Below are 9,253 nucleotides of genomic sequence, written 5' to 3' on the forward strand. Positions count from 1 at the left end.
ATTAAGACTAAACCCAATTTTTTACGACCATGGAATCCTAACGGAGACGAGAAGAAGTCAACTAAACTCCACCGGATTTCCTATAACCCAGGTAACTCAACCCCAAAAACCCTTTCTTCTTTACTAATATTTCATCCTTAAACACACACAAAGGCACTGGAAAGCAAAAATTAAAAAAAAATACCTCAATAAACTTGTATTGCTTCGACAATAGTAGGGAAAAATCCTTGTTACACTGCTTGCCTTTTCGAAAATGGAAATGTTGTTTACAATGTTTCTGTTTTCTATTAGTTCTGGTGTGTAAATAAAAACAAAAAAAAAATATGATCTTTTTCTCTGTTTCTTGTGTGTATTCCCCCTTCTCCGTATGATTTTCTTGATGGTTCATAGTTTTCCCCTCTTTATTTTTTTTGCTAATGATGAGTGGTTATCCCCTATAGATATCCCCACGTCCCTTATTTGTTGCATGTATCTCCAAACGGTTGCACGGTTATGGGGCTTGTCTGGCATCTGTTGGATGGAAAGGAACTGCTGAGGCTTTTGGTGTTGTCTCCACCCTTGAGTCTGCACTTGCTGGGTTAATTGTGCCTTGGGCTCTGACCAAATGGGTTTGCTCTGATTCGGGCCCCTGTTCTGATTTAGTCCCGGACATATCGAATATCTACAGCTGCCCCTCTTTGCTCATTGTAGTATAAAGAGAATAGAGCAAAGATCAAAAGATGATCGAGTTTGTCCGGTCATGAGAACTTCAAAAGATTAATCCGCTTCTCTGCTATTTCAAGATAAGCGAGACTTGAAAAGATCTTCAATTGGCGGGTCTGCTCTCTATTCTTTCAGGGAGTATAAGACTCGAACAATCTTCAGTAAACGTGTCTGCTCTCTATTCGTTCAGGGAGTATAAGACTCGAACAATCTTCAAAAAATGGGTCTGCTCCCTATTCTTTCAAAGAGTATAAGACTCGATCTTCAATAAACGTGTCCACTCTCTATTCCTTCAGAGAGTATAGGACTCAATATTCAACGAACTTGTCCGCTCTCTATTCCTTCACAGAGTATAGGACTCAATCTTCAACGAACTTGTCCGCTCCCTATTCCTTCAGAGAGTATAGGACTCAATCTTCAACGAACTTGTCCGCTCCCTATTCCTTCAGAGAGTATAGGACTCAATCTTCAACGAACTTGTCCGCTCCCTATTCCTTCAGAGAGTATAGGACTCAATCTTCAACGAACTTGTCCGCTCCCTATTCCTTCAGAGAGTATAGGACTCAATCTTCAACAAACGAGTTTGCCTCACTACTCTTTCGTGAAGGCTTATAGATTTAATTGCTTCACTGCTCTTTCGTGAAGGCTTAAATTTGCTTATTTTGAAGGTCAAACCTGAAAATCAAACATTATCAATCATGAACATATGCTTAGAAATATTATATTAAAAAATTTAGAATTTGAGAAAATTTCTAAAAAATTCATCTCTATCATAAAAACTTGTCTGAAAGCCATTGGATATTTGAATCTGCTTTAGTTCAGTTTTCGTATAAACATCATTCTTTTCAAAATCTCCAAACCAAATATCTTCATCTCAATGCTTCAATATCTTCAATCTTCAACTATCATTGGGAAACCTGCAAATGCTTAAGTCATCATGCAATTATGAGTGCCATGATCCTATTCATGCCTAAATGTATGCAAATATGCAATTTGATGCACTTTCTTCTTCGAAGGAACTCTATCTTCTTTGATCTCGATGGAACTCGGCTTCATCTTGGGCACAGAACGTTTGACCAGTTCACCCCAGTTAACAATCTCAATTCCATATCTCTCGGCTTAACAGTACCTTGACTTATTTCTTTCTTGAAACCCGCCAGTATCCCTGACCAACTTCTCGACAAACAACAATCTCTTAGGGTCATCTTTTAATGGCTGAAATTTTCTACGAACTTCAAGATTTCATTTTTCCGTAACCACACAAGCTTACATGTTTAAACCATTGTCAACTTCAGAATACCTGCATTTTCCAAAACCTTTTACACAATAATACAAAATGATCTCATGTACTTCAAGTTAAGCTATATGTTTTGACCTTTCAAAATAAGATACTCACAAAAGGGAAACGAACAAGAAAATACATCTCTTTATTTATATAAATACAGAGAATTTTAGGCAACTAAATGGCAAACTTTTAACTGGAAACAGTAAAAGAACAAAAGAGTAGGCGTCTTCAAATATCAATAATGCAAATGCTTTTGAACTGGCACGCCGTTAGAATATCTCGAGTGTAGCTTCTGTCAGAAGGATCTCCAAAATTGTGATGCTTAAGAGTATGAAGCTACTTCTAAACTCCCAAATCTCATCATTGGATGCCCTAAACCAGTATCGAATCTCATATGCATTCAATTTTTCTCCTGGTTGTTTTCATCGAGACTCATTAATCTTTAGTCTCATCCTTGATCACCAACTGTCATTGTTACTATCCATATTAGGAGCTCTTTCCACTTCCAAAATTGATTCAGAACCTCCACCATGCGCGAATTCTGAATTTCAAATTCAACTCAAGTCGCCCTTTGCGAGTTTTCAACTTGAGACCTCCTTTGGTTCCAAGACGCCCTTTTCGGGTTTTCATCTTGAACCCTCCTTTTATTTCTCTTTTTTCATTTTTCTCTTTTCCTTTCTTTTTCCATTTTTTCTCTTTTTTTTTTCATTTTTTTCGTTTTTTCCATCATTTTTTCTTTTTTCTCATTTTTTCTTCTTTTTTCTTTTATTTCTTCTTCAAGCAAAATATCTCTTAACAGCATCGGAATTCACTGGATATGGTAATTCTGATCCGTCCATTTCAGTTAGGACTAGAGCTCCCCCAGAAAAGGCCTTCTTGACAACATAAGGTCCTTCCCAATTGGGCATCCATTTTCCTCTAAAATCCTTCTGAATAGGCAAAATCCTTTTAAGCACCAAATCTCCCTCATGGAATTCTCGAAGGCGAACTTTCTTACCATGTGCCCGTATCATACGTTTTTGGTACATCTGACAATGACAAATAGCTTTCAATCTCTTTTCTTCAATCAAATTCAACTGGTCATACCTAGCTTGGACCCATTCTGCCTCATCAAGCTTTACCTCTGACAAAATCCGAAGTGAGGGAATTTCCACCTCAATAGGTAAGACAGCCTCCATCCCATATACCAGAGAAAACGGAGTTGCTCCAGTTGAAGTCCGTACTGAAGTTCGATAAGCAAACAGAGCAAAGGGCAACTTCTCATGCCAATCCTTATAGGTCTCAGTCATTTTCTCTATGAGCCTTTTGATGTTCTTATTGGCCGCCTCTACTGCCCCATTCATCTTTGGGCGATAAGTAGTGGAATTATGATGCTTTATTTTGAACTGTTTACAGACCGAGTCCATCATCTTATTATTTAAATTCAACGCATTATCAGAGATAATCCTCTCGGGCAAACCATATCTACAAATGATCTCCTTCTTTAGGAATTTGCATATTGTAGACTGAGTAACATTTGCATAAGAAGCTGTTTCTACCCACTTGGTGAAATAATCTATGGCTACCAGAATGAAGCGATGACCATTTGAAGCTTTGGGCGAAATTTGTCCAATAACATCCATGCCCCACATTGAGAATGGCCACGGAGCTGTCATTACATACAACGGATGAGGAGGAGTATGTATCCTATCTCCATAAATCTGACATTTGTGACATTTTCGGGCATAATTGATACAGTCTGTTTCCATAGTTGACCAATAATACCCAAATCTCATAATCTGCCTAGCCATAACATGCCCATTAGCATGGGTACCACATATTCCCTCATGCACTTCTTCAAGAATCAATTTGGCCTCTTTCGCGTTCACACATCTTAACAAGACCTGATCCAGACTTTTCTTGTATAGGGTCTCACCATCAAGCACATACCCTGATGACATTCTTCTAATGGTTCTCTTATCATTCTCAGTGGCCTGTTCTGGATAACTCTGATACCTTATATATTGCAAGATGTCATAATACCAGGGGTTTCCATATTCTTCCTCTTCGATATTAAAACAATGGGCTGGATACTCATAAGCTTTCATTTCAATGGGCATCATATTTGAATGCTCGTTCATCTTAAACGCTGCTGCCAGTGTGGCTAAGGCATCTGCCATTTGATTCTCTTCTCTGGGGAGGTAATTGAAAGTTACTTCATCAAATTCTTCAACAAGTTCCATTACTAACTTACGGTATTCTACAAGCTTGGGATCTTTTGTCTCCCATTCTCCTCTGAGCTGGTATATTACCAAAGCTGAATCTCCATACACCTTGAGCATTTTTACTTTGCGTTCAACAGCAGCTCTAAGACCCAGAACACAGGCTTCATACTCGGCCATATTGTTTGTACAATCAAAATTAAGCCGACTGGTGAAAGGATAATGCTCTCCCTCTGGTGAGACCAAAATTGCCCCGATTCCATGTCCCAAGGCATTCGAAGCACCATCGAAGTTCAACTTCCAATATTTGCTAGTGGATGCCACGGCTTCTTCTACCGAAATAGCCATTAAATCTTCATCTGGGAAATCAAAGCTCAACGACTCATATTCTTCCGAAGCCCTGCTTGCAATGAATTCTGCTATAGCACTTCCTTTAATTGCCGTCTGGTTTACATACTGGATGTCAAATTCGGACAATAAGATCTGCCAACGAGCTAATCTTCCAGATAATGCAGGCACAACCATTAGATATTTCAAAGGATCAAGCTTGGATATAAGCCAAGTAGTATGATACAACATATATTGCCTAAGCCTTCGGGTAGCCCATACTAAAGCGCAACACAACTTTTCAATGGGTGAGTATCTTGTCTCACATTCAGTGAACTTCTTGCTGAGATAATAAATAGCCCTTTCTTTCTTCTCAGTTTGGTCACGTTGCCCCAGCACACACCCCATTGAATTTTCATAAACTGACAAATAAAGAATCAAGGGTTTGCCTGAGATGGGTGGCGCTAAGATTGGAGTGCTCGACAAATATCGTTTCACTGCTTCAAAAGCTCTTTGACAATCTTCACTCCATTCCCCTGAGTTATTCTTGCGAAGAAGGCGGAATATGGGATCACACTTTTCTGTCAGCTGTGAAATAAACCGAGCTATATAATTCAATCTTCCCAAAAATCCTCTGACTTCTTTTTGTGTTTGTGGGGCTGGCAAGTCTTGAATAGCCTTTACTTTATCTGGGTCTATTTCAATTCCTTTTTGGCTTACTACGAAACCCAATAACTTCCCAGATGTCACCCCAAAAGTACATTTATTTGGGTTGAGTTTTAATTGGCATCTTCTTAGTCTTTTAAAAAGCTTTCTCAAATTCCCAATATGTTCTTCCTCTGTCTTGGCTTTGACAATCATATCATCGACATAAACTCTTATCTCTTTATGCATCATGTCGTGAAATAACGTCACCATGGCCCTTTGATATGTTGCCCCTGCATTCTTCAGTCCAAACGGCATTACTTTATAGCAAAACGTTCCCCACATGGTAACAAATGTCGTTTTTTCCATATCTTCAGGGTTCATATTAATTTGATTATAGCCAGAGAAACCATCCATAAAAGAGAACAAAGAATTTCCAGCAGTATTATCCACTAGAGTGTCTATATGTGGCAAAGGAAAATTATCTTTTGGACTAGCTCGGTTGAGATCCCTGTAGTCAACACACATTCGAACTTTCCCATCCTTCTTCGGTACTGGGACAATATTATCCACCCATTCAGGATATTTGGCCACTTTAAGAAACCCGGCATCAAATTGTTTCTTCACTTCCTCTTTAATCTTGAGCAGCATCTCAGGTCTCATTCTTCTCAGTTTTTGTTGTACCGGTTTACATTCAGGCTTTATTGGCAGTTTGTGAACAACCAACTCTGTATCTAAACCCGGCATATCTTCGTATGACCAAGCAAACACATTCTTGTATTCTTGAAGCAATTCTATCAAATCATATCGACCTCCAACTGACAGAGTGGTACCAATCTTAATTTCTCTCTTATCTTCATCTGTCCCCAAATTCAAAATCTCAGTAGACTCTTTATGAGGTAGAATCTGCTTATCTTCATTCTCCACCATTTTCAGCAATTCAGAAGGTAATTCACATCCCTCATCATCATCACAATCTTCGATTTCCCCTTGACATATAGGCTTCTCGAAATCAATCTCCGGGTCAGAGTCATTGGCATTCATATTATTGATATCTGAGCTCCTGAAAAAATAATGAAAGAGAAGATATATATACATATATAAATATGGGAGAATCTTTTCCCATATAAATAAATAGAAATAAATAAATACATACATATATATATAACAAAGAATGAATGAATGAAATGCATGAGAGAATGTTTGCCATTTGGAACTAACAGAATGCATCTTTTATTGAAAGCAAGAAAAAACAAACAGCTTAACCCTTTACATAAAATCACCTATTGCCCCAGGGTATGAACAACAGGGAGAAAGTTCCAGTGCATTACTCGGTAAAAGATTTGTAAACTACAGGCAGTTCTTCCGCGGTCCAATTGTTCAACACGAAGCCCGGCGGTGCAGGATAAATGCCCATAGCTCTCATTTTCTCGGATTCATCATCAGTTATAACATTAATGCCTAAATCTCCCAAGGCATTCTCAACCATCGTCTCAGTGTTCCTTGAATTCCCTTGAAACATATGCCCCCCAGACATGAAAATGCTACTCAACGGCGGGAAGGTCATGGGTTCCCAGCTAAGGTCTTCACCAGCCAATCTGGCCTTTCTGATTTCTTGGCCCTTCTTAATTCCCCTCATCTTATCCCTCGAAGTTGGCTGATATCCCAAACCAAATCGATCTTTTTTAGTAATAGGGCATATGGGATTCACCGGTCCTTGCAACTGTCGGCCTAAACCCTTTCCAACTTTTGCTCCTCTTCCAAGAGTCAATTTAAGCCCCATCTTGGTACAATTTGACAATCGAGGCTTTGGTATCTTCTTGCCTTCGGCCATAAACATAGCATTGACAAACTCCAACGATCTGAAAGAACACTCGACGGCTTGCTCATCAACTTCAATATACGGAGCAGTAGTAGAAACAGAAGCAATAATGTCCTCTTCAGCATGAATACATACCAACCTTCCATCAATCACAAATTTCAGTCTCTGGTGTAATGTGGACGGAACTGCACCGGCCTGATGAATCCAAGGCCTTCCCAACAAACAATTGTACGTAGGCATAATGTCCATTACGAGAAATTCCACTTCATAAGTTGCTGGACCAATATTCAGAGGAACATCAATCTTGCCCAACACTTCTCTTTTAGTCCCATCGAAAGCTCGAACCACACTTTGACAGGTTCTCATAAGTGTACTATCTAATGGAAGCTTCTTTAGAGTCACTAAGGGCATCACATTCAAAGCTGAACCATTATCAACCAAGACCCGGGACAACACATGCCCTTTACATTTAACTGTAATGTGCAAAGCCTTCTGACTACCCATCATCCCAGAAGGGATTTCATCCTCAGAAAAAGATAAAAAATTATCAGCTTGTATATTAGAAACTAAACGATCCAACTTTTCAATGGGCAATCTTTCGGAACAAAAGTCTGGTTCAAAACCTTTAACAGAGCATTCCTATGGGCCTCTGAACTCAAAAGTAATGATAAAATAGAAATACGGGCAGGCAACTTGTGTAACTGTTCCACAACACTGTATTCACTGTGTTTCAAAAACTTCAAAAATTCTACCGCTTCACTCTCGGTTATTGGTTCATTGATAACATGCTTATCTTCTTCTATCTGCACGTCAACCTTTTTCCCTTTATCAACTGCAACCCTCTTCTCAGACTCTTTAGGTGGATTAAGAGAATAACACCTACCACTTCTAGTAAAGCGTCCCACCTCATCTATTTCCTCATTCTCTTTTGTTACATCTCCCATCTGGCAATCATATCTCCAAGGCACTTGTTTATTACCCCGATATGGGAATGGAGATGGAGGTGTAATAACCACTTTCGGGGCGACCTTCTCAGCAACTCGATTTTTGGGAGTAATAATTAGGGGACAACTGGCATTGTATACCCCTTTAGACGATCCTTCTGAAGCGCAAACTTCCGCTTCCTCTTCTTCAGCAATCTCTCTAAAGAACTCAATTTTTTTACTGTCCATCATGTCTTGTACCAAAGATAGGAAGTCAGGACATTGCTGAATATTGTGTCCCTCACTGTTATGATACAGACATACCTCTCCACTTTTAAACTGTTCACCCATCAAAATGGGCTTCAACAATCCTACCTTGACCATCTGGCATCACACCCAACTCATGGGTGATACCACCTCACCAACATTCCTTACAATTCTCTTTCCTTTCTCTTCAGTAATCGCATTAACTCCTGCCCCTGCATGGCTTGGCAATGGATTCTGAGCTATATTTGGCTGCTCACTGTCACCAAAGTTGATGACATTCCTCGTTCTCAAAGCTTGGACAACCTTCTTAAAAGCAGTACAATTCTCAATGGAATGCCCAGGGTTCCCTGCATGGTACTCACACTGAGCACTAGCATCATACCATTTGGGAAAAGGAGGTTGCATTGGTGTCACGTGATACGGCGAAACCACATGTCGATCATACAAAATCTGAAACAATTCCTTATAAGTCATCGGAATTGGATCAAATTGAGGCCTCTCTCTCCTCTGGTCCCTTGCCCCTTGTCTATTGTCATTTTGTGTTGATGACCCTGCTCCTTGAGGACTGGAAACAGTAATGTTATTAGAATCATACTGCCTCACATTACTGACTTCGTTTTCCTTTTTCCTCGTTGGTGGTCTCTTACTAGACTCTCCTCCCTCGAGCTTCCCATTCTTAACAACCATTTCAATCATTTCTCCTGCCGTAACTACATCAGTAAAACTTCGATAAGGATTACCGATAAGATGTGAGAAAAAAGGAGACTTTAAGGTGTTGACAAAAAGCATATTTGTTTCCTCCTCTTCCAATGGCGGGTGGACTTGCACTGCTACATCTCTCCATCTTTGAGCATATTGTCTAAAACTCTCGTTAGACTTCTTTTCCATTCCTTGCAACATCATCCTGTTGGGCCTAACATCCTTCACATGTTTGTATTGCTCAAGAAAGGACTTAGCCAAGTCTTTCCACGATTTAATATTAGCTCTACTCAGCTGGTTATACCATCCGATTGCCGAACCAGTTAAGCTTTCCTGAAAGCAGTGTATCAACAATTGATCGTCCCCTATGTATTCGATCATC

The sequence above is a fragment of the Hibiscus syriacus genome, unplaced genomic scaffold (genome assembly GCF_006381635.1).
Source record: "Hibiscus syriacus cultivar Baekdansim isolate YM2019G1 unplaced genomic scaffold, ASM638163v2 tig00111587_pilon, whole genome shotgun sequence".
In the NCBI taxonomy this organism is placed as follows: domain Eukaryota; kingdom Viridiplantae; phylum Streptophyta; class Magnoliopsida; order Malvales; family Malvaceae; genus Hibiscus; species Hibiscus syriacus.